Here is a 27,565-nt window from a genome sequence, read left to right as displayed (position 1 = left end):
CACCCGTGGAAAAAGAAGGCAACAGATTTAACGCTGCTGACCTGGGATCAGATCCTACCAGACCATCTTCTACCTCAGTCAGGAGAAGCTGATCTCCCTTCTACTTAAGATACATCCCATTTGAATCATCTATCATATACCACACTAGTGGGTGGTAGAAGCTATTGAGAGAGGAAAAAAACTCTGATTTATCTGCGATGCTGGGTAAAGTCATGCTAGAACATAGTGGTCCATAGAGTTGACTAGACCTGCTGAGAAGGGCTTTAATCTGTTTGCCAATCAGGCTTTTTATTATTCACCCGAGACAGATAAATACTTGCGTGTGTGTGTGTGTGTGCACGCTATTGTTTCCTAGCAGAGTGCAATATCAGTACTTCTAGCTTTATAAAGAAGATGTGTGTTTGTGCGTGCGTGCATGTGTCGCAGACTTTTTAATAGACCTTTGTGGGATTTGAGAGTCATTTAATGTCGCCATACTGTCCATCTCGCTGTTTTCGGCAACACACTTAATCACTCATGAGGGATAGCAAGAGTGGGAGTAAATTATTTTTTATGACCTATTGTTTCAGGTTCTGAGCAAAAAAAAAAGGATGAGTGAGTTGTGATTATGCAGCACTCCGCCGTCATTTGAATTATGTTGTTTATTCAATGTTTAAATGTATGTGAAAAGTGAATGCCTTTGAGTATTTGTGATCAAAGAGACATTTCTTCAATGTTATGCAGGTCAACAATATGAAGGGGGCCTGTGTTTTGCCATGATACAAGTAAATGTTTTCAAAGTATTGTTTTGCACTAGCCATATAATTAAACTAAGTACTAACAAATAAGACGCAGAAAAGTTGTCCATCAGGTATCTTATTCTAAGTGTTACAACAAGACACACCCCATGCATAGTCCTTTCATAATATATATAGTTTCTTCCAGTTCTTCTTGTCTCGTAACTGTTTCACTGGTACAGCACACCCTATCAACTGGGTGAATAAACAGGAATGCGTCACGTGTTCCATGTTTCTGTCTGCCAAAACAAAATGGATGACATATTTTCTGGTAGTTCACAATGGATATTAGCATTTAATGGCATTTCATGTGACAACATTTCTTGCAAGAAATGTAGATTTTATGTCATTAACTAAGATTTTATTGTCATTAAGTGAGTTAAAGACCCATGGTCTTTAGCTCCCAAGTGTCTGTGACCCCAAGGTCACATACTAATTACATCACTTATTGTAGGGCTAGAGACACCAAATTGAGGCCCTAATGCTCTGAATCGTATTAAAAAATACCAGACATTTCTATCTCACTCCTGAATCATTCTGTGCCCCCATGAATAATGTTTGCATCACTTTCTACATGTCTATGACCCCATGTTGATTATTCTAGTAATCTTTTGAAAACCTTTTCTGTCAGCCTTTTACTTCATTGATGCATTCACGCTTCAGAAACCTTTAAAAGGGGCTTCATTCGTCAGGATTATCTTGGTCAACAAAATGTATACTTAAAATAAACATTTGAAAATCTATGTTTTAATAAAAGAACATCGTCATAAACTAGAAAAATTCCTGCAGAAAATGCGGTGGGTGCTGTAGTAGGCCTACAAAGTGAGGTTGAAAATAGTTTTTAATAAAGCCACAAAGATTAAGACATAAAGAAACGTTAAATGGCTTAAATCGACTGAAGGGTTTGAACAAAAATTCAAAAGTCTAAATGGAGTAAACAATGTAAACATGCGCAACATTTAAAAAAATGTAAATGGTTGGAATGAAATAAAGTGAAAAACTGTATTGCACTGCTGGTGTGTGTGTGTGTGTGTGTGTGTGTGTGTGTGTGTGTGTGTGTGTGTGTGTGTGTGTGTGTGTGTGTGTGTGTGTGTGTGTGTGTGTGTGTGTGTGTGTGTGTGTGTGTGTGTGTGTGTCAGTGTCAGTGTCTTTAAGAGAATAGCGAGCCGTGCATGATTAAAAGTAGCCCAATAGAGCGGGAAAAACAGCCCAATGAACGTCCTCAGGCTCCAGCGTCAAGATAAATCAATGGGACCAACAGAAAACGAAGCTGGTATGAAACTAAAACTGTGATTCTGAATAAAGTTCAAATGATATCGACATTTTGTTTAATATTATTGAAGACACAAGATTTGTTAAATGGTTTGAACGAAGGTAAACGGTTGAAAAATGATTTAGTTAGGTCTTAGTTAGTCCCATTTACTCCCGTGTTAAAAAAAAGATAGTATTTTAAAAGTAGAATATCTTAAGTATAAAATATTAAAAAAATCTCAAAAGAAGCGTGCGATTCCAAGCTATTCTGAACATTTAAAATTTGAATGGTGTTTCTAGGTGAAAAATTGAGGAAGGAGATAGGTCCCAAAGTTTCTAGAGAATAATAAAGAGGAAAGAAAGAAAACTTATTGTTGAGCACTGCATGCAGCACTGGGTGGTTGGCGTCTCCCTTAGGGATAGGGTGAGAAGCTCAGCCATCCGTGAGGAACTCGGATTAGAGCCGCTGCTCCTTTACTTAGAAAGGAGTCAGCTGAGGTGGTTCGGGCATCTGGTAAGGATGCCCACTGGGCGCCTTCCTTGGGAGGTGTTTCAGGCACGTCCAGTGGGGAGGAGACCTCGGGGAAGACCCAGGACTAGGTGGAGAGATTATATCTCAACACTGGCCTGGGAACGCCTCGGGATCCCCCCGTCAGAGTTGGTCAATGTGGCCCGGGAAAGGGAAGTCTGGGGCCCCCTGCTTGAGCTGCTCCCCCCGCGACCCGACCCCGGATAAGCGGAAGAAAATGAGATGAGATGATGCAGCACTCTCCCAAATAGCACTTAACACAACAGCTCAGATTGTGCAACGCCAAGACAATGATTCAAACAACAATCAAGCTGCTTGTTAAGAGGGGGCACAGCTTCTGTTTCAATAATCATGGCAACAATAGAAAACTTTGCAATATCGAACAAACTAAATATCATATAGATACCCTGAACAAAAATAATAAAAATTTAATTTCCCGCATGAAATGTTATCAAAATACCGAAACTATGTTAAAACGAATGTCATCCATTTTGTTAAGGCAGACAGAAACTGGGCATACTTGACAAATTGCCATTTCTTCGACCAGTCAATCGGAGGCGCTGTACAAGTTAACGCTAAAACAGGTCGTTCCTTGTCATGTTGACACACAACCTATTTTTGTCGTTCAGGTTGAAGATCATGTTGGGAACTGAGGTTGTGTCCTCTCATCGTTTGACCAAATGCCAGTGTTTTATGGAGACAGGGTGTAAACGTAGGCATCTGCTCCGCTCAGTAATGTCATAGTTTGAAGTATCTCATTTACGAGCAGCAACGAAATGTCAGAGCAGACTAGAAGACTGGGTTAGATCAGCTTCGTTATTCAGCTCACACTCGGATACTTTTATTCCCGTCCTCGGTGGCTCACCTGTGATGTTCTCCATGTGAGGAATCAGATGCAGACAGGAATATCTGGAAATCTCAAGATATACGGTGTTAATCCAATGCATCTCCATGTAAAAAGAGTTGGATTCATGTTTAGATATCTGAGCAATTGACCGTATATACTGCTACTTTGTGGTTAAAGTTAAAATCTCAGATCTTGATACAGAGTAGAGCTGGGAAGGATGTGTGTGTGTGTGTGTGTGTGTGTGTGTGTGTGTGTGTGTGTGTGTGTGTGTGTGTGTGTGTGTGTGTGTGTGTGTGTGTGTGTGTGTGTGTGTGTGTGTGTGTGTGTGTGTGTGTTGTTTGTGTGTTTGGCTTGACTGGATGCAGCAACGCACACTAGACACAGTGGCGCATATTTACCATGGTAAACCTCCCATTTGCTTACACCAAACATTTTGGTCACGCTGTGCGTGGTATGTGCACAGAATACAGAATCTGATCTCTGCACACACACACACACACACACACACACACGCACACGCACACACACACACTCGTCGATTTTCTTTAATCTCATGCCGAAAGAAAAAAGGGGAATTTCAAATGTAGTGCCAAGAAATCCACAGGACACAAACAGAATCACAATCGGATCCCTTGGAGATCACGGGTCAGAACTGTTTAAATGTTCAACCCAGACTGCCTCAAGACAGAATATAAATGTCTCTCTCTGTTTTTGTCTCTTTTTTCCACGTCCTAGTGACAAAGTAATCATCTCGTTTGTCCGACTGCTGCATCAACATAAACAAAAAAATCATTAACAAAAAGCTATTTTTCTCTCTTGCATGCATTTTCTTCTCTAACTACTATTAATTTACCCCAGCTATGTGGCACGTTAACGTCAGAGTCAGAGGAACAGGCTGCCCTGGTTATAGTTAGAGTAGTGGTTTGTAGGCACATTCACTCATCATGCTATAACAATCATATTGATGGCATCGTGATAACCACAATTAAAGAAGCCTGTGTTTGCTGCTCCTGCTAGTTCTGTTATTTTCTCCAAGCGGTAGAGGTATTCACTTTCCGTCTTAAATAGGTACTTGGGTCGGAGCCATGTTGTCGTGTGTGTTGGTCTTGGCCACAGTGTCATTATTGAATAAGTGTTTGTGTGTCTGATTGTGTGTGTGTCCCAAGATACACAGTATACTAGTAGCATGGATCAATAAAGCACAGTCCTGTCAGTCCAGTATGAAATGCTCCACAATAAACTATACATAGACCCTGACCTGCTGCTAAACAACTCGGCAGAACGTTAACAGATTAATTATTGAAGAACGGCGTACAACAGATGACACTTGATCTGAGACGTTTTAATGTGAAACATCATAGCATTCCACCCTCTCCCCTATGATTGATTATATCTCATTACATTTATCATCAAGTTCTTCTTTATAATGACAATTTAATGTGTTGGTGCTTTGGTTAATTGTTTGTCATATCATAAAACATGACAAACATAAAAGATGTATCACATTATACCTATAAATAAATTAATAAATATAATAATTTGAATTGTTTTTAAATACAAATCGAATTCTTCCCAGGGTTGCCATACAGCCTTGTTGTTATTGACCTCCCTGCTCCTAATAGAGAATTGGAGCTCTCTTTTATTCTGCTGCTTGGTGACTGAGTCTCCTGCCAAGGTACACTGCTGAGAGCCCTTCTGGAATAAAGAATAGACGTCCACGACAATGGGAGAGGGCGCGCTACAACACTGTCTATTTCAATTACACATCCCCTTCTTAATAGTCCTCCTCACCCCCTGCCTCCCTCTGTTCCCCGTCCGTGGTCTGTTCAGGGCCAGCTACTGGAGAGTAATCGAGAGAGGAAGAAATAGGATTAAACCACTGAGGGGAGAAAAGGGGAGGGCCGGTGTTCAGCCAAGACATCCTTACTCACTCACTCACTCACACACATGCACGAACACAAGCACAAACACCCACACCCACACGCACACACATACACCTTTATTGATGAATATTTGTCAGTGACATTGATTCAAAACCACGCGGGGGAAAGAAAATCATATCTCGTGCCGGTCACCCTGCCGACGTCCAGCTGTTGCCCCTGGGAGGCACTAATGGTCCCTTTTCCACACTTTTCAGAACTACTTTCCCGCAATCTGTTCCCACTGTTCCCTCTCCACTCAAACACTTTCTGTTGAGTACTGCCTGTCAGTTGCTGTATGTAATGTCAAGTCGTTCATGTCCATCCCATGTCTTGTGGTTGAGGCTAAACTGAGCTTGGCTACCATGCTCTGCTGAAAACTAATTCCAGCGACCTTGGTGGTGTGGTCATTTTACTGTTACTTTGTCTTTTCTGGCAGTGGAACATCTCTTTGGTGGAGTGCTAATCTGTTAAATGTATTGTGTACTCACTCACCTGAGATGACCCGCTCCTGTGACCGTGAGTTGCTATTGTTTCACCCTGCACCTGGCTCCAGACTGATCTATTTTATATTTAATGACACATTTAAGTCTAGTTTCACACGTATGATTTATTAGTGTTATAGAGATTGTATGCAGATCAGGGTTAGCACCCGTAAAGGTGATCTACATTTACATTGACACCTAGGGCATTTAGCAGATGCGACTTACAATACGTACATTTGTCAGAAGAAAGAGAAACAATATATCGCTGTCTGTACAGTAAAGATATGGATAGAAACAAGGGCCAAGCAGTTACAATCGCTATGTTAACCTATTCCCTGCTGTATCCAACAAATATTGCTTGATGATAAGATGCGACACAATGCAAAAAAAGTACTATTTATGAGTGCCAGGAGGACGTACAATACAATATGTGCGTCAGAGGTTATTGTTAAGGTGAGTAAGGGAAGAGAAGGGGCGGTGGGGGCCAAAGGAGGAGGCTATGCAGAGTCCAGGTGAGTCCAGGCGACGTTGCAAAGAAAGTGCTTTGAATTGAACTTTGCAAAGTGAAGATCCAGGACTAAATAAATATAGTGAAAAAAACAATCATTGTTGATCAGAATCAACCCGGCACTAAAATGATCAATGTGTTAAGTCCGCAAGCAGGTCATGTTCATTGCAATTTAATTGATTTCACTTTTGCAAGTATTGCATTTTCTCTCTGCACTTTAATGCATAAATGATGTTCAGCCACAACCAACTTTCTTTGGATAAAAACAAATGTCCCCTCTTTTTAGGGGTCGTCATAACCTTAATATTGTACTTATGATAGGAAGCCCTAGAGCAGGGGTGAGGTCTGTGTTTTCTACACAGTGTCCACAATAGTTGGATTACAATAATAATCACTGTCTTTGGACGGAGCAAAACCAAAAAGCAAGAGCGGAATAAACACAGCATTTGCCTTTTGTTTGTAGTTTGTACTCTGAGTGGAAGGGGCAGTCGCTGCTGAGTGAGGTCGGTCTGTCTGTTGCTTGTGGGAATAATTACTGGTCATCCAGGGCTGTGTGACCTTCGAATACCTCTCTTCCTCATCCCACAACATGGAGAGACTCACCGCCCCATGTGCTGAAAATTAAGCAGATGGGTTAAGGACCATCATTCCTTTAAGAGACCCTCGATCCCTTCTTTTATCAATGTTCACACTTTACTATATTCACTGTCTATCCATGTTTTTTTCTTCTGAAAACGATCACATTCTCAAAACACATCCATATATGTTTGCAGAATATAGAGGCGAAGGTCGAGCACGGATCGTGCCTGACGTGTCGTTTCACTGGTGCAAAGGTTTTGTTGTGGCTCCTCCCATTGGATGGGCTTTTTACTATGGCAGCCACAGCTGGTCTGCTCAGTCTTGTTTTGCTATGCTCAGCGGAAAGGGAAACAAAAATGACCGATTACCCCATACATTTAGGTATACCTGCCAACCACAAATCGGAGTTGAATAGATAGTACCAGTGTGTGTGTGTGTTGGACAAGTAGTACATCAATAAAAAATGTCTCAATATTTTGTATTAAAGCTGAAATGTATATTATTATTCATCATAGGTTTCGAAAATCTTCTAAAATTGAATTGCTAACATTTATTAGGTGTGGCCCTAACAGATTCACTCTCTATAACAAATTGACCAAATGTCTAAATGTGTCAGTGCTTTCAGCAGTCACAGCGTGTGCTTTAGACCAGCCATCGATGCAGCGGCCATCGGGGCTGTAGGAGCTCGCTATGTGGTGCTTGCAATATGTCAGCCCCTTAATGTCGCAACACGACCCTTTTAAAGTTCTACTAAAGAAGCATTTAATCTGGAGCGTACACAATAACAATGTATGCATGTTGAACCTGCTCTATTAATATTTAAACACTGTTAAATCGACCCGCTAAAGCTGCTGCAGAAAACTTCTCTTTTGACTTATTGTGTAAATGGATATGGGTTTGCTGTGGTCCACCAAGGAGGCCATAGATGCAGGTTTATCTTCATCAGGGTGCTCATTGCCTCCTCCGTCTCCAGGGCTCTCAGGATGTCATGCTGTTTAATGAACACGTCTCCACTCGAGCTCTGTTTGAAAACAACACTGCCCCGTTCCCACCTCCACTACCTCCTCTGCTCTAGGAGTATAATTTAAGCTGTGCTTCTCTTTAAATCACTTTGACGCACACATACTTGACTTGTTACCATGGTGACAGTTGTGCTGGTGTTTTGGTCTCCCTTGAAGCCATGATTGCATAGAACAGTTTCATTTTAACAGGATCATAATCATTATTCAATTCACTCACTTTGTAATGCGAATTAATGAAAGAATGGTGAATTATTACAAAGCCACTTTGTTCAGACTGTGTAATTGGGTTCTTCTAACTCATGAGTGAGACTACAAACTTCAAAACCCCAAAGTAACATGAAATAAACCCCATGGAAATGAAACCACATGAACTAAGACAGATAGTTTTAGAATACGCTTAAAGGAGCTGGTACACACCAAACTCTCTTGCCAGGCTGATTGTCACACACTTGGGCCCAACCTACGCAGAAAGATTTTGGGAATCAATCCAACTATTCTATAATCTACCATTCTAGAATACTAGATCATGTTTATTTTTATTTTCTTTATATGTAATAAACTGAAAGGACGTCCGTCCCCCCGCACCAGAATGAAGATGTGATTGAAAGGAAGTCCCTCCCCCTGAACTAGGATGAAGGTGTAGCTGAAAGGAAGTCCCTCCCCCTGAACTAGGATGAAGGTGTGACTGAAAGGCAGTCCCTCCCCATGTACTACGATTTAAGCATTCAAAAGGACGTCCCGTCCCCCCGTACTGGGATGAAGGTGTGCCACATGTGTGTTTGTTAGCTCTTTCTCCGTACAATCCTCCACCGGAGGTCAGCCCTTCTTGTCTCGACGGGAGTTTCATGCACAGACCGCCAGCTGCCTTTGGTTGAAGAGTCTGTGCCAAAAAACCTCAGCTGACCTTGACGCCTTCATCTCTGCCAGAGAGTGTATGTGTGACACTCATGCAAGTGTAATACGCATCCTTTTTCCCCACTGACTCAATCTCCCCTGAACAGCAGGGGAGACGGCCAGAGAACGGAAGGTGTACCTGCCATTAGCGCTCAGTGTCCACTCTGAGGCCCCCTGGCAGGGACTTGGAGACCTTTCCCGCCGGCCAAGAACACCTCTGCAGCCCTTCACCTTTTAACACAACTAGCCGGGCCAAGGCGTGACCTACGGCGTGCCGAGTGCGGACCCTAGCTGTTTATAAGTGATCGCAAAACAAAGACTCTTCAAATTACCTTTGCGATGTGACATTGGGTTGCCAGAATACCCTGACCTCCTGCGATGCCTACAAAAGCTGACCTAGGAAACATTTTTTAATCCGTAATTTTTAAGCAGACCTCCTCCAAAACTGAAACGAACGTGCTCCGCAATTACAACAATTACAATTACAATTACAATTACAACAATTAACGTGCTCCACAAAACGAAACGAGAGAGAGAGAGAGAAAGAGAGAGAGAGAGGGAGGGAGGGAGAGAGAGAGGATTCAGAATGGTTTGCACAGACAGTACAGTGCACACTCTGGTTATATATACTGTACATGTCAATATTTCAGATTGTTTAAGCAGACCTCCTCCAAAATGAAACAAACGTGCTCCACAGAACACGCGTTTCTCAGACAATGAACGTGCTCCACAAACCGAAACGAGGGAGAGAGAGAGAAAGAGAGAGAGGAAGGGAGAGAGGGAGAGAGAGAGACCGCCTAACCAAAATCTATTTTATATATATATATAATATATAATAATATATATATTTTTAACATTGTTATACTTGATTTTGAATTGTAATAAAAAAACAGAGAAAACGAATGATCCATGTTATTCACGTTTCTCCCATTTTCGTTATTCATTCTAATTGTCCATGAGCCTCTGGACCCTGATGTAAATTATTTTAGACTATGCTATTTCTGAAGACATGTTTCAAGCAAACCACAGTTATGAATGGTTTCTTCACCACATAATGGACAACACTAGTCTGGCTATTGCCAGACGAAGCTCAATCGTAGATTGCATGTTGCTCTGGGGAAGCTGCCCTCATTTTCTTCAGCAGAAGAGGCGTGATCAATGGGCCTAGTTCAACTGACTCTGTACGCGATTGGCTGCTTGCCGTCGCTTCCCTGTCTTCATTGTGTTAAACCAGCCAATAGCGTGCGAAGGGGAAAAGCCAGCTTGGTGATTGGCTACCGAAAAAACGTATAGAAAGAAATATATTGCCATTCTCCAGACCATGGACCTTTAGATAAATGACAGCGGATTAAAACATGGCCGCCCATTCATTCCTATGAAATCTTGGTGACCCCTGCTCCAGACCCTTGTGCAGGGCGAACTCAAATCGCCGGCAAAATGGGCGGGGCTACCCAGTCTGGGACAACACCACATAAGGTTTTAATGATTTTATAGATAAGTTAAGGACTTCACACATGGCCACTTTGCCATTTCCATTTAAGCCAAGACAGACCAAAGGTCTACCTGGGTAAATTAGAACATGAAGACGTGGCTTTTTTATCGTTCCGCCCGCTCCCAATATAACTGTTTATTTACCTGTGTTCGGCAGATGCTTCATGAACCACCTCCAGAAGAATGCAAGCCTGTTTACCTTGTGTCTCTGTTAGAATAAACCACGTGTTGAACATTTACCACTCTCCGAGTCATACCTAGAATGAGACGACCATACCACAAAGGATGAAAATAGTTTATCATCAACCCCCAAACCTTGACAACCTTTCTCATTATAACAAGATATTTCTCTAATCTCATCCACTTCTGAAATTGTAAATATGAATGAAATTCATACTGAGGTTATGGCATTATTTATTCTCGCCCACCCCATCTTGAATTGAATAGACCATTGAATAGATACATTTTTTACCCCCCTCCCCACCACACACACACACGCGCGCTCGCGCATGTGAGCACACACGCACACACACACACACACACACACACACACACACACACACACACACACACACACACACACACACACACACACACTCTTACAGCAAGAATCAGACTATAATTATAAATAAAAAAAACTAAATTCATCATTCAAATATTTTCTTTTAAACATAGCAATGACAATGAACAATGATGTACATGTACATCAATTGAGGAGCGAAACCACACCACCAACTAAGTTGAGTGTTCCCTTGCCTCTTCCTCATCTTGCTGGTGTCTGGACTGCTCAGGCCCCTCGAATCACATTCATCTTCCTCACAAACATCAAGGAGGACAGAGGCCAGTGGACCTAGAGCAGTCTTATACCGCTGCAGGACCCTTTGATATTTTTCTGCCACTTCCACGAGTCTTCTTGCTAACACAGTGAAGTCCATTTTCATCTTCTACAAGTAATGAGAGAGGACAGAAAACCGAACTAAGTTAATGTATATTGAGACATCACCCACTAATTGAACACATTCTAAATTAAATGTATTATTATTATTATTATTATTAAATGGGATTGCAATTATTGAAAACATTTTAGACATCTAAAAGGGCAGAAGAAGAGGCAGAGAGGCTGTCACAACTGAAGAAGGACCTGCAGCGCTCAGATGCAATGGCTGTACAGTGGATTGCTTAAGTCAAGGAATGGGCAGAGAGCAGTACGGACAGAACAATCTACACGCCTTTTTGCAGTTCTTTCCTTACAGACATTTGTGTTCAAAAGATAATCAAAATAATACATAATCAGTGAAGCATAAGTGCTGCAAAAATCTAGAAATCTCAGTTGAATTGTCTATCTAACAGTACACTGAGCTTAATTTCACTCTAACGGATATCTACAGAGGCCCCAGTAACGGATCTCCACCTTCTCCAGCAGTCCATTGAGGGTCCCCATCTGGGTCTAAAGCAGCAGAAACAAACCCTCTACCGTCAGAATACTATGTAGGCCTTTTCTTCAGTTATCCGGTATATGAAACAATGTATCTATATTGTTTTAATATAACCTATAAATAGTTTGTGTGTCAGTATATGAATTGTCTGCATATTAAGTTTCTCCTTAACAATCTAGACAGCAACAAGCTTTGCCATCGTCTCCGAAGAAAGTTGACGGTAGACAAAAAGCGCCTTCTCCAGGAGATTGAGTAATACAACAAAACCCCAAAGTAATATGCAATTGAGTAATTGTTGCAGACCTCTCCAAAAGGATTTGGCGGTACAGAGCACTGACACAATATGGCCATGGGAGGATTATGGCAGTGGTATGCATTTTTCAATTTTTTTAAAATGTCATGCAGTATGCGGAATAGTGAACTATTCTGAAAATGATATAATAAGTATAATGGTGGGTTTGTAATATAAATTTAAATTTTAGAAGAAAAGAAAAACGATAATAGGAAAGAAACATCATTTCTAAATTCTGTTGCCATTATGGTTGCATTGCTAAATGTGATGCTGTAATTCACCGGCAGTGGTGCCTGTTCCCCCCCTGGTTCTGACCACCCCATTTTATCTGTTGCAAGGATGGGTGGATTGGGGGTACATTAGAGCCAATGCAGCACTTGGAAAACGTGGACAAATATTATGGAAAAGGAATTCAGCTTGAAGCTGTCCATTCCTATAGTAACACATAGCGTATTCATTTGAAAATAACAGATAACAGACATACCTCACATTTGGTAGCATGAGCTCTTGCATGCATGATGCTGAGGAAGGGCTTCATTTCTGTAAGGTTGGAATGACTGAAGCAACTTTTTGCAGGTGTAGCCAGATCCACATGCCACATCCATAGCAAAAAACTGTGCCTTGCTTGGGAGAAGCTCCTTTTGAGTTACATAATAATAATAATAATAATAATAATAATAATAATAAATGAAATGTATATAGCGCTTAATATGGTACTCTAAGACGCTTTACATATTGCCCTATCAAAACTATGTAAGACAGACTAGGAATAAAAGAAAAACAGAGGTTAAACATGAAGGATAAGGTGGGAGTTAGGTGGGGAAGGCTAGTGTGAAAAGGTATGTTTTGAGTACAGATTTGAAAGAAGAGAGGGTTGGAGAGACTTTGATGTGGGAGGGGAGTGAATTCCAAAGGGTGGGGGCAGCAACTGAGAAGGCCCGATCACCCCAAGTCCGTCGCTCAGTCCGTGGAACTTGTAGCAGGTTGGCAGAGATGGACCTGAGGAATCGGGAGGGGGCGTGGTGATGGAGGAGGTCGGCAAGGTAGGGGGGGGCTAGGCTGTTGAGGGCCTTGTGGGTGATGAGTAAGATTTTGAAGTTGATTCTGTGTTTAATTGGAAGCCAATGGAGTTCACGGAGGACAGGTGTGATGTGCTCTCTGGAGCGGGTACCAGTGAGGAGGCGTGCAGCTGAGTTCTGGACATATTTAAGTTTTTTGAGGACTTTGTTGGTGGTGCCGTAGAGAAGACCATTGCAGTAGTCAATCCTGGATGAAATGAAAGCGTGTTTTACATACGCGTACATAGGATGAGCAAATATCGCTCCTTGGTCCATGTTAAGGGCTTTTAAAAGGAAGCCATGCCGACACACCGCAACCTCAACACCTTCCTCATCGAGGAAGAGGTCTCCCTTGATGCTGCCCACTGAGAGTCTCCACATACGCCCCTCCCCTGTGTCTGTGAATATAGTGCATACAAATATTGTTAATGTAATTCACAACAAAATAGTAGGGAGTATAGAATACTTCTAGTACGGGACATGTAATGATTCCTTTAGTAAGAGAACTATTTTGTGAGTGTTTAGCTTAAACTTACATTCTTCAACGCCGTCTGTATTGTATTGACATAATCAGACACCTCACTGTCTTTGGCTAGAAATAGACCATCAAAAAAGGGAGTGTCATTAGATATAGGGAAAAAATGTATAACATCCATTACCTACTCTTGTTGTTACTTACAGTCACGACTCAATTACCAAAGAGAACTTGTCTTAGACCATTACAGGTGTGCAGGCAGGGCCGGTGAAAGGGGTATCACAGCATAGCTGGTCTTCCTCAAAGGAGGCGTAGGCAAACTCAAGAAAGCTCCTCTGCAGGGCATCCCCGTTGATCTGTCCAGACTAGAAAGTATATCAGAATAGGAAAAAACATTTTTGAGATAGTCAAAGTATATGAAAATAATTTGCTGATAATATTGGTGAGCATAGTAAATAGTATTGCTGATATCATACTTACTCTTCCTGCACAGTGTGTGATGTTCCAGCATCTTTGCAAAGGCTTGCCTGGAGAATCCAGGTGAGATCAACTTCAGCTCCTGAAAGGAGTTGAGCATTGTGCAAGCATTGGCCGAAGCTGGCCAATATCCACTCCTGACTAGGTCTCTCACATCAGGGGCCCACTGCTGCAGGCATGTTTGGTACACATAATGGGGGCAAATGCAAATCATAACGTCCTAACCATGAAAAAAAGAACATTAGTCGTAATCATTGACACACACTGTATATTAGACTAACTGAAGTCTAAATAGAGAACTGGTTTCTACTACTCATCCACCACGCTGTCCCTGTTGTGGAGTGGCTGTTTGCTGTGGTTATGTATGTCGCATGCCCCACAAAACCACTGCTCCGGAAGGCACTCTCTGCACCTAAGCAGACAAAACACTGTTAAGTCACTCCATTTATTTATATTATATACTTTTTTTAATGTACATAGATACACTTTATTATTTGATGAATGAACATCCAACCTTATAACAGCAGGCTTGTGGCAGAAGCAACACAATGGCTTACCAACAGCCTCAGATTCTAAAATGCATCTGAGGTGGTATGGCCGTGCTTCCTCCCAACGGTCGAAGGCTTTCTGCTGCCTAACAGACCACGATGATGCTGAGCTTCTGGCTCAGTAGGACATGGGCATGACTCCAGTGTGGCAGAAAGCCTCTCCATGTTTTGTTCTGCAAATAAAATATAACCAAATTATTTACATTCTATAAACAGTATTTTGATTTCAGAATTAAACACTGTATATTTACCAATTATCTCTTGAGGATTTTGCTGTGCTCTGGGAAGTGCCAACACCTCAGTGTCCATGCCTGTTAAACAGTACATGACAGATTAAGATATCACTGCGGCAGATGCTCAAGTGCTTGCACTGCTGCCTCACAGCAAGAAGACCCTTGGTTTGATTTCCGCTTGGGTAACTGTGTGCTCAAGTCGGCTGTCTCCCTGGGGCCTGCAGTGTGGCATTTGCATGTCTTCGGCATGCTCGCTTGGGGTTCCTTCCATATATTATCAGTAAGAACCCCAACATGCAGAACGCTTCCCTGTCCCTGAACAAGACGTTGACCATGTTGGAACTGATACCTGAGGGCAACCGATGGGGCTACCCACTGCCCCCTTGGACAGCACGGATGGGATGATTAAAGAGAAAAACTAAGAGAAATCCTTTCACCATCCACCTCATGCGTGTGAATACCTGGCCACTTCTTGCACTTGTGTGCCATGCGATAACTAAAGTCTCCTAGCAGTTCTCGGTTTCTTTTGTTTCCATTGAATGCTTTTTTTTACATACATATTGATGGACCTTTCATGAAATTACATGATGATTTCATCTATTATCGGACTACTCTACCTAACATCTGAATTACAATGGGCAATTCTTTGTCATTACAGTAAACTAATCTGAACTTGAACATAAACAAACATGAAATATCTCTCTCTCTCTCTCTCTCTCTCTCTCTCTCTCTCTCTCTCTCTCTCTCTCTCTCGTCTGAAAAGTGCATTGGTTTACATTTTGTTCTGTGTAGAAAGAAAAAAGTAGGACGATCGTGCTCTGGGACACGATTCAATAGATTAACGTTTGTGCGCATTAGCACAAAATTGCGTTATACCGGGTTGAGCCTATAGATCAAACTTCCGGACATTTAAGGCCCCTATCCTGAGATTTTATACCAGCAGATAGAGCGCTGGTCAAAAGCGGCCTCGACTAGAACAATTTGACTATTGTCCTCTGTATATTTTCTATAGAAAGGGACTGTAAGTTTCACCCACAACAAGCCAAGTCATTGGCCACCACAACTCTCTCCTAGCGTGGGGGTTGCAGGGTAGCAGGGTTTGCGTTTAGGCATTCAGACACACACCTCCAGTAAAACCTACCAGGTCTTAATTTAATATTCATTAGTTTCTAAAGACACTTTTCATCTCTTCCCTCTCTCCCTCTCCGAAACCAATAGAATGGAAAAATAGATAATTGGGGTCAACAAAATCAAACACCTCTAAATTCTCTCTAAAGAGAGAAAAAAATGTTCAATTTGTATTAATTACAAACATCTATTAACTAACTAATTCAAAATAAACTGTCCTTGACTGATCACTCCAGGATATAGAATGATCCTTTGCTAATTACGATCTCAACCTCTCTAGACAGGTCATCTGTTTCCTCTCTTGACAGTGTCTCCCAATCAAATTACACCAAAACAAGTAGGAGCTGGGTATCTTAAAAGCATGCATATCTTACCATGGCTCCATTTTGCTACTTCCTTTTCTCATTAAGTCTGGCATTGGCAGATGTATTGTTAACAGTTCAATTGGAGTCAATTTCCTGCCCAATAGTGTGAGTGGCTTTCTTAATCCTGTTGGTGGAGCGAGCAGGCATCTTGCACGCCTCTCAACATTGGCTTTTCGAGAATTTCAATTAAATGGTCTACATTTTCACATTAGTCAGCGTTTTCTTTCTGTCCTTTTCTTCCAGCTTTTGACACTTTCTTAAAAGGGTCTTAAACAGGAGGCCTAATGTTTCTTTTCTTCTGGCACTAGCTAAATCAAAGCAAACTGATTTCTGAAACACAGCAACCAAGTTTCAGAATTTATGTATCCACAATATAACTAATATTCATATGATAATACGGTGAATGATCTAATCAATTTAGTTGCACACTTACCAAATGTCTTATTTGTTCAACAATCCCATCCACGTCTTCATCATCTACACTGATACTGTTACTCACTAGTAAATGACGGCTGACTATAAACCCAGCCGTTCTTCACAACAACACACAACTTTATTTACGCAGTGCAAAAACTGTTGACGCTCCAGTCACCCCCTACCTACAACATTTGTATAGAAAGGAAAATCCGATTTTAACGTTTAAGGACGTACCAAGTGATTGAAATATTCGCTCTAACCATTTGCATCTAATCTATACCTCACAACGAGAGAGAGAGAGAGAGAGAGAGAGAGAGAGAGAGAGAGAGAGAGAGAGAGAGAGAGAGAGAGAGAGAGAGAGAGAGAGAGAGAGAGAGAGAGAGAGAGAGAGAGAGAGAGAGAGAGAGAGAGAGAGAGAGAATGACTTTGAGCTTGACTGGTGTGTCTTCTGTGTATAACACTTATCAAGACAGTGAACCACATTGTTGCGGGGGATAAGTTAATGTTCTCGAATAAAGAGGACGAATTGTGACACCATTCGTCATAATGGAGACGAGAGATGTTCTGCCTGGGGGACACATTGAGCACACACACACACACACACACACACACACACACACACACACACACACACACACACACACACACACACACACACATCCAATTTGAAGATGTTCTGTTGCTATGGCTTCTGTTACAATAAACAGCAACAGCTCCTACACCATTGTACACATCGAAAACACAACAGATGCTATGCCCGGTCCAGATGGATACAGTTTGATTTGTCACAGTGTGGTGGATTAAATGTGTTACTCCCCACCACGCTGCACTTTGTGTCCAACTGTGCGTGTATTATTCAGTTCAAACAGCGAAAAACATACTTTTGCTTTTGTTGTTCGAGTCAACATTACCATACCGTTTTTGCTAACACATGTTGAACACAGTTGTAGGCCGCCTCGTCTTAATCCAAGTTTTCAGATGAAGGTATATAGGTGTCGCCCGGATGCTGTGAGCGATGGCTGTGAAGTGTTTTTGCATGGGAGTACACCCACCACGCCCCCCCTCCACCACCTTCACCTCCACCATGAGCAGGCTGTTTGAAGGAGGCTTTGCTCTCAGTGCCGGTTCACAAGCAATTGAGCCCTTTTAAAGTGTTTGTTCTAGCGTTGGAATGTGCAGACCTTGCTGGCAGCCTCAAGCCGACTGACCTCCAGCGCTTTATTATTATGAGGTTGGAACCGGGGAAAGGACACACTTTTCTTCCCTCGGGTCACCCTGCTCCTTTATGGTTATCTAAATATTGTGCCTGTTTTGTTTTTTACCATGGAGCCACACCACTGCGGGGGTAGTGTGCTATATGGATCATATCAGGGTCAGGCGTTATCAGTGAAAATATCAACGCTGCTGTCATTAAAGAATGGAGACGATAATGTTGCCATTATGGAGACCGAAAGGACATGGCCAAGTGCGCTGACCTGCGTTGACCTCCCAGTTCATTACTGGAGAGTAGTTTGAACAGAGAAATGAATGCACACATGCAGAAAATATGATTTGCAAGTCTCTTCTCTCTTTCAAAGGTAGGTGTATAAATGTTGTTGAATATCTAAAATAGACATGCATATATATTTTTAATAAGCTGTTTGTACATGGTTGTCATCCTTTAGTTTGATTAACATAGTCTCTGTGTGTGTGTGTGTGTGTGTGTGTGTGTGTGTGTGTGTGTGTGTGTGTGTGTGTGTGTGTGTGTGTGTGTGTGTGTGTGTGTGTGTGTGTGTTTGTGATGACTGTTTTATGTGTTGATGCAGGTTTATGATACAAAATTATTTAGGGCAGTTTCATTGCGACTGAGGTGGCCTCAACACCGTTTTCTTCTTGCCAAAACTAAAATCCGAAGCCGAGTGATGACTTCATTAGCTTTATTAACTCTCCAGCCAACCCTCGTAGCTCAACACACTCATTATACTCAGAGAGATCATTTATCCTTTTCCTCCCTACGCCCTCTCTCCGAAACACGTGACTAGGCTTTTCTTTAGCTATATCTACCGCCCATCAAAGGTAATCACAGCAGAGTAGCAGCCTCTTAACTGGATTAAACAGGTCATGCTATAACTGCATAACTGCTGCATATTAATCTTAGAAAGACAGTGTTTGAGATATTTTCTTTACATGTTCAGTGTTGGCTGTTATCCGGTCCATAAATATCTTTCTGAATACTTCTGTCCAATAAACAGCAGGGTGGTGAGGTGTGTGAGTGTGTGTGTGTGTGTGTGTGTGTGTGTGTGTGTGTGTGTGTGTGTGTGTGTGTGTGTGTGTGTGTGTGTGTGTGTGTGTGTGTGTGTGTGTGTGTGTGTGTGACATTGTGTAGAACAATTGTATTTGTATTCTCTTCCCTCCTTTTCTTCTTCAATAATCTTTGGTTTGACTTCAACTGCAGGCCTTTAATCTTAAATAGAACAAACATCAATCAATTGCTTGGCCAGGTCCAAATTGATTTGTGTTTTCTATTAAGGTCTCCGGAACAGCCATCCCATAATAGAGCTATTCTGAACACCTCTCAGGCTTCCTTTATGCCCATTTCAACTACCTGTGTTTCCATCTCTCTCTTTATCTCTCTCTACAACAAAAGGGCCTTTCAGACAGACAAACAATCGTATAATCCAATTACTGGCTAACACTTCCAGAATAAAGACTTCTTCCATTCATTTATCTGCTATAGTGCACTTTCCAAGAGCCTATACATTGATCAGTGTTGTTGATTTTCACACAACATAATGTAACATCACTGGCAAGTATTCTGATAGAGAAAGCTAAACAAATTTGGATGGAAATTGGATAATTAATCATTGCATTTAGCTAATTGGTTGAAAATTACAAAAACGAATCATTTAATCTGGATGGGAAGGTGTCTACATGGGAACTTTAGTGTTGTCTATTCTTCTGCCTGCCACTGTTACTGCCCCAATCATTTTGCAGAGTGAAGAGCAAGGCATTACACGGGATGTGCATCTAGGTTACCAGGAGAACTATCTATAATTTTTCTGACCTGTTTAGCTTGTTTGGCTGTTGAATATTTAGTAGTCTACATCGTTTTATAGGCTGAATATCAGTCTTGTGGAATCATCCTTTTGAGCCATGAGCCTGCCACATCCTCATGCACTTCTTGGCTGCAATCAAAACTGCATGCTAGCCATGCTTCATCATATGCATGTGCAACAGCATAAAAATAGCACCTGGATGGCCTTTCATTTTCTTCAAAGTTCGAAGTTTGCAAACTATAGAAACTACAGTCTCTTGGATAACCCACAATGCATTTCAACAGAAAGCCAATATAAAGAATAGAGCAATCTATATTTTATTGCAATCAATTATAGACACTTATATCGCACTGTGCCTGTTATCTTCAATTACTGCTGTCAGCTTGTCAAAATCGGTATTCCAGAAAAGAATTATAATTGTACAGCGTAGTACGTTGATTAATCGTGCTGTTTACCTCCCTTCCCTTATGATATACATAGTTGTGCCACTGTGGAACAGTTCTATTTTGTTTATGCCAGTTTGTTCATGTCCGTGATTCTTTTGCATTTAGGTAATATGTATTATTTGCTAACTGTAACCTGATTTTCAAGGCTGTAACAACTGCTAAATAGTGCCTGTAGGGAAAGCAGTGATGGTGTAACAACAGAGAAGACACTAGAAAGACCTACTGCTGTACTGGGAGCAGATTCCTCTGAAGTCAGGAGGAGCTCATCCTTGCTTTTTAAGATGCATCCCCATCATCAGTAGCTTTTTGACACGCCAGTGGGTGTTGATATGTACTCAGAGAGGGATAGAGCTCTCTGTTGTATCTGCCATGCTGAGTTAAGCCATGCTGGAAGTCATCGGTCCATAGAGATTACTACTTATCATTCAGCTGAGAAAGATACTAATGTCTGTGTGCCTTCCTTGCTTGCTAGTAACAGTACTCTGTGTACAGGTGTTTGTGCACAGTAGCTGCATTTAGTAGACACTCATGTGCGGTTGTCATGTTGTCGATCTCTTCCAAGTGGATTATTTTGTGCTGCTCCAGTATGTTATCCTACCCCTTCGCCCCCCTTCGGACACCCCTCTGCTCCAAGGTAGCAGTGGGGGGCTGCTGGGTGTTCCCTCACCGTTCTACTCAAGGCCAGGTCTTTTTGTATGCGAGAAGCGGTAGTCCATCTGTCCTGTTAGTACAGAACAATGGAGGGGAGCTCCACTGTCAGAGAGCATCAGCGTTTAGGGCCTGGTGGACGGACCTTTGCTGTGGAGCAGCTGCAGCCTGACATCAACAGAGCGCCAGAGAAGACTGGTCGTGATCAGAGAGATGATGGAGAGAGGAGGAAGCCAAAGAGGATGTGCTACAATAAGACTGTCCGAATGTGTGTAACTGGAGACTAGGGGTGTCTGAAACAGACGCGTTGGGTTTATAGCTCTCCTCCATCCTCTCGCGGCCCCTCATGGCTGAAAGGTGCTGACACACGATTGCATTTAACTTAGTTGTTGCAGTCCATCAAAAATTGAATTTGAAGATTGCTTCCAATCGTTACGTGTGGTGAGACGGCGACTGTTGGGTCCGTTTATGGCCGTACCAGCTGCATTTGGCTGGGAAAATCAATGCTTGAGCCCGGATACCGAGGTACAGGATTCCAGCACAGTACAGGTGTGGGCAGTATCTGAGGGAGGAGGGAGGGGAGGTAGATGGGTGTCTTTGTTCCTGCAATCGTTTCAAAGATGGAGCTCTGCATTGGTCTGTCAACAGCAATGAGTTTTTTAGTTTTTTCAGTCGGTTGATGATTCACTCCTTCAGGATGATCTTTAGCTGGCCTTTTAGTGTGTGTGTGTGTGTGTGTGTGTGTGTAGGCACAAAGGTATGAGCACACACTCAGAAAAAGAGTTGTTGGAGGTTTCCTTAAAGTCTCCAATCGGAAGCACATAAATACTAGGCCATCATTTTAAACGGATCATGTTACAACTCTCAGTTACCCGACCAGTAGCGACAATACATAGGTTTCGGGTTCCATTATAGACGTCTGTATTTCTGTCGGGGGACTACCGAATCCATTACAATCATATGGGATTTTGAATACTGTGTGTTTTCATACAGAAATACCTAGGGGCCCACTGGTAGCTCACCGTGTAGCGCATACCATTAAAGGCTCAGCGACCCGGGTTCTATTCCTGTCCATCCCATCTATAATAAAGATAAACATAAAATTATTATTAAGATGTTACATTAGTAAAAAAAAGGCTTTTACTTCTGTCGAATGCACCCTCTGACTTGAACATCATTCCGTCAGGATCACTTTAGCCATTCTGGATAATATATTTAAAGGAGCTGTAGGTTAAACCTAAGAGCTACTTTTCGAGTGTAATTAGTTTGCCGTAAGTGAGTTAAACGCACTGTGAGAATGCTTTGAGTTGACTACACCTGCCTCTCTATGAGCCAATTTAGAATTTAGACCACTCCCGGTGCATTTCTGACCAATCCGTGCATATCTTCTGTGGTTAGTTCAGGGAATCCATCCTGGCTGTCTATAACAGGTGGCTGAAATGCAACACTTCTGAACGGCGAAGAAATGTATGAAGGGAGGCGAGAGGGAGGGGAATATTTATTGGCTGTTTAGTGTCAAAATTGTGCTCTCTTCCGCTCTCTTCTGCTGTCTCTCTTTGCAACTGAGGAATCTTATCTCTACAACACCTTTAAGTTTATACTTCAAGTAACCATCTTCAAAATTACAACTATCTAGTAGTTTAAAAAATGTCTTGCTAGGTGAAAATTGGCAAAAATGATGCAATTCACTTTTGTACAATTTAATATATTTGACTAAATATTAATTTAAAAAGAAGTTGAAGTCACACACACTGATTCTGTCAATCAAGGTGATAAATGTGTTAAACATAAATAAGCACAACTGCAATAACAAATGTTTTATGCTGGTATAATGTGTTCTGTCCCTGGCACTGAAGCAGCCACTTATGTCCAGTGTTTCATAACTGTAACTGTGGTCCCAAAGCATCTAACGACTAGGTGTCAACCCCTTGATTATAGATCAGCTGAATATCTAATCAGTTATCTAACATAAACACATCTTTCAAAGTCCTATACAACACGCATCCTTAGTTAAATTGATTTAAAAAATCAGTAATGTGTGAAAAAGAAAGAAGTAATGTTCATTTACACAGATGTTATTCTTACCATGTAGTGTATTGTTTTTTTCAAATGTTGGTTTACACCATAGAGAATGTTATGTTTCATTATTTAATATTCAACACACTTCCTTCCTGGAATGGCTCATTGAAAAATCTATTCCTGACTTCCCTTAATGAATCGCATAGCCCTGCAGCACTATAGTAATTACTCTGATACGTCAGAGAGAAGTAGGACAAATATAGTGTAGAGGAAAAAGAAATAGATTAAAAACAAAGTGTGAACCACGTTAAACTGTGTAAAGTAAAATGAGAAAAAACAGTTAATATGAGGCGTTGTGTTTAGAGTTCATAACGGTTACTGTATATTTGTTTTAGCAGCACAGATGGATAATGAGTTTGTTTGTGAACCTTCCTCAACGTTTACTCAGATGTGATATGATCAAACCTTGTGTTTTTCACATCTGATCTGCACCTACATGATCGTCTGATTAAAGGGATCTAATATGCTTTTTCGCTTTTTCCATTAGTGTAATATAGCTTGTTTGTCCATGTCCATGGTCTGCTGAACTACAAAGGTCCAATTCCACACCCAAGGGAGTGCATCACTCCCACAGAAAACAACTCTGCCTGAAACAGCTTGTTTGCAGGCAGCATTTACCTTGACCTGGTGATGTCGTCAAGTAACGAAAGCGCAAAAGTCCTGCCTTGTGGATAGTTTGGCTTGCCATTCAACAAAGCTAATCAGAGCTGTGGCTGCTGGAATTCCTCTCTGGTGTCGCCATGTCGAGAAGATGCAGGTGTGGTCAGTGCGAAGGCAAATCTCCTTTTCGTTTGGACTTTTAAAGGTTGACAAAGTGAAGTGAAGTGGCATTAATTTTGACTGTCATTTTACGGAGGACTGCTTCCTGATCCGGGCACAGTTGGATGGATCAAAGCAACCTGTAGATTCAGGGTACCAACCTGTAAGTATGCTTTATAAGCTGTGGATTGGTTCTGTTTAAAACAAACAAGGAAGCTGCTATTGAGTGTTGAAGTGCAGGGTTGTTGGTTTTAGCTGATCTGTACACCCAGTGCAGAACAAAACGTTATATTGTTCAGAGGAGCGCCATGTCCCTGTCAAAGGGCGGTTGGAAACCAACATGCTGTCCAGCCAGATCTAGAAACGCATCTGGAGTAGCACACAAGACAGGACGACAACCCTAACAGCCCTTCCTAGGTAGCTCCGGATGAAAAAGTGACTTTACATTTGCAAAGAAATATATAACGTTGACTTCTTCAAAGGATAATGAACAGGGAAAAGGGTGTGGCAGGACCCCAACATTAGGTGAAGGCTGTACTAATGAAGTAATTGATTGTAACTGTTAGTTACAGTTCGTATTTATTTGCAACAGAAATGTTTCACTTTGTATGATAAAGTATACACTTCGATCAGTGAACGTACACAGTTTTCACCATGACGTAGAGAAATTATAGTTAGAATGAGCCATCTTGAATATCGGTGAGCAACAACATTACCACTGAAACCTCCGGCTTCACCTTTAGTTTTCACTGTGTTTCAGGTCAATCCGATTAGTTCGGCCTGAAATTATGATTTGTATCAGAGTCGTGCTCGAATAGGTATGGCTGAACAAAAGCCATTGATACCAGTAATGTTAAAGGTGAAATATTATACCGGCAGGAATGAGGATGAGTCGCAGTTACAAGGCGTTTTGAAAATCTGCCTCTTCTGACATCACAAGAGGGCGTGTCATCTTAGATGTATGACTGAAAGATGAGCAACGTTTGCTACTGTCCACTGGGTAGGCTGGTAGACTGATCTATCCAGCACATATCTAGGTGGACACGCCCACCTGTGATGTCAAAAGAGGAAGATTTTCTAAAACGACTTGTAACTGCTAATCATACTCACACCTGGTGGTATAATATGTCACCTTTAAAGGGTGCTCAGGACTCAGTGGCGTGAGATTTCCGATACACGTGCAAAGTGCTTTCACCGATCAAAACAGAGTGGGCCAGTTGACCAATCAGAGCAGACTGTGCTTTTCTGGAGGGGGGGCCTTAAAGATATAGTAGCAAAAACAACGCTTTTGGGAGAAAGCGGTTCTGCAGCAATAGAAGAAGTTGTTTTATTAATACTAAAGAATGTAAACCTGTTGTAGAAGAACCCCCAAATGAGTTTAATAATGAAGAAAATTGCATACCTCGTCAATAAAAGCGCACAAGCTCTGAATCCGACAAACACAGACACACACACACAGGAACATAACGTGTGGTAAAGTAGAGGATTGTGGGCCGTTAAATATCTTAAATCAGAAGGATTAAAAGGCTGGACGTATAATTGCCTGCTGAGTTATGATTAACAATGTCAATTGCCTCACAGGATGTGTTTTGAATAACAATCAGGGTTAATCTGAAAGGCAGAAGCCGTGTAGTCTGTTCAAACGCACTGTTATATTTTGCAGAGTTAGAATGTTGTGTGTTCTGGGCTATCCACACAAACTGGATCGTTTCCATGATGTATCGCGCATACTGTGAGCACCATCTCACTCCGCCAGGTTTATTCCATTTCCTTCCATTGCACACCACTTCAGTATGTTTGTGTTAGAATAATATATTCCTAAGTATCCCAGCTGTGTTTCGGCCCGCTGTGCTTTTACTGGCGAAAGACTAAATGATGGATAATGGATCTTGGATAATGTTCCCTGGGGGATTGTACGCTGCGGTTTGAACACTGCGGATGTGTTGCTTCCGAATGATCTGTACTAAGCGGTGGTTATAAGAATATGGAACGCACTTCAGTCTGGCAAAACAGGATTATTAAAGAATGAATGGGATGATCTCCTGCTGGTTCCTTGCTCCTCCGTGTGCAACGTTGTCTCTGGCGGGATAGGCCTACTTCCCTGAAAACATCTGAATGTGTTTGTGGTTGTCATGTAGTTGTCATCATGGCTTTGTCGTGCGGTCCCTGAAGCGTGCACACAATTACTATTGCGTGGATGTAACACATGTGTTGTGGTGTAGTATCACAACATCACAGTTAAATTTGCCGTGTCTGAGGATGCCAATTGATCACACTAATATGAGTGAGAGCAGTGAGTGTCACCATTCAATGACTTGGAAAACTATTAAAATTCTCTGTTTGAGTCTGTGTAGTCGGGTGTTTGTGTTTGTCGATATCCAGTCTCTCTGTGAGAGACGGATGGTTAAAGGCTGATAATGAAGTACCCACACCTGTGTGGTTCCAGTCAGGCTAACCTTCCCCTGTATTTGTTCTCTTTCCCCTGCTCTCCTTCGTGTTGAAGAGCTGCAGACGCAACCACATGTTGCTCATACCAGGGACCATGTTGATTTTGTAGGTTATTATATTTCGAGATTTCCTCAATTAGCTGAGGAAAAGCAGTTAAACACAGTGGGCCTGAGTCGTGCTCTGCTTTAATTTTCATGTATACTACCAGACTCTTCTATCTCTTGAGGTCCCCACGCTTCCTATCAGTCAGTGTTGTTTTTAGCGTTTGCTAATAAAGAATGATATCCCCACAGCAGCTTGATTCTGATAATATGTGATATTTATAAGGTTGAACTAATAACTTTATGCAGGTCACACACTAATGAGACAAGATAGAATATGATTAACATAATAATTATCTGTACATCTGTACATTCAAATGGAAGAGATTTGAATTTACTTTGAATTGAGTAAAAGCTCTCAGATAACATTACCAAATGAAAAAGGGCAATTTCTGACCATGTACCATAGGTATAAGTTCAAAAATCCAGTCTTTTTTTCTACTCTTTTAGCGTTTAGCAATTATAGGTAACATTCAGATATGCCAGTCACAATAACAAAGACAGTAAACTAGTAGCATAAAACGGTCTCACAGGATCCGGTTATTGAAAGAGCTTGTTTGTTCTGCTATAGCTCTCTGAAAGGTCTGATACAGAGCATCCAGCAACCCACCTGGTCTCAGTGTAGTGTACTTCTATTGCCACTCCAGGGCATTCCTGAGCTGGCTTCTGTGAATTGTGTTTTATCCCATACAGTTCTACAAGCAGCACATTGATTTTCCCTAAACAGTGTTACAATTGGAAAATACTATTTAAATGTAAATCTCTGCATCCACACTGCATATCGTGCATCTGTCTCAGCAAACTACATTAGCGGGAATGAAAAAGAGAAAGAATGAGGAAGAAGGAGTGAGACAGAAGAAATATGAAGAAATAGATTTAAAAACATGTTTACATAGAACAAAATATATTAAAAGTTAATATCGCACCAGATTTACCAATCTCTGGGCACCAGCTTGTTTCATTAACAATTCAATACAGTGGATGCATTTCAATTCTACAACAATGACGATTAGGGGGATTATATACACATTTCTAATCAGAGGGTAATTAACTCTAGTGGTTCTGCATTCACAGTGATTGTAGCCACACATGCATGCACATACTGAGGCATAAAAGTGCAATCAAATCCATGTTGTAGTCACTGTTCCATTGGGTCACACTGAAAACAAAAGTGCAAAATCCAACTAAATCCTTGATGGGATCCCGCCGTGATCATGGAATAGAGGGAAAGTGAAGAAATAAGATGACGCCTAAGGCTGTAGCTATCGTGACAGAATATAAATGTCCTTCTCCCTTTCCAGTCTTTGTGAGCCTGGGTC

The sequence above is a fragment of the Gadus chalcogrammus genome, chromosome 16 (genome assembly GCF_026213295.1).
Source record: "Gadus chalcogrammus isolate NIFS_2021 chromosome 16, NIFS_Gcha_1.0, whole genome shotgun sequence".
In the NCBI taxonomy this organism is placed as follows: Eukaryota; Metazoa; Chordata; class Actinopteri; order Gadiformes; family Gadidae; genus Gadus; species Gadus chalcogrammus.
The sequence above is the reverse complement of the archived record's forward strand: the minus strand, read 5'-3'. Positions refer to the sequence as shown.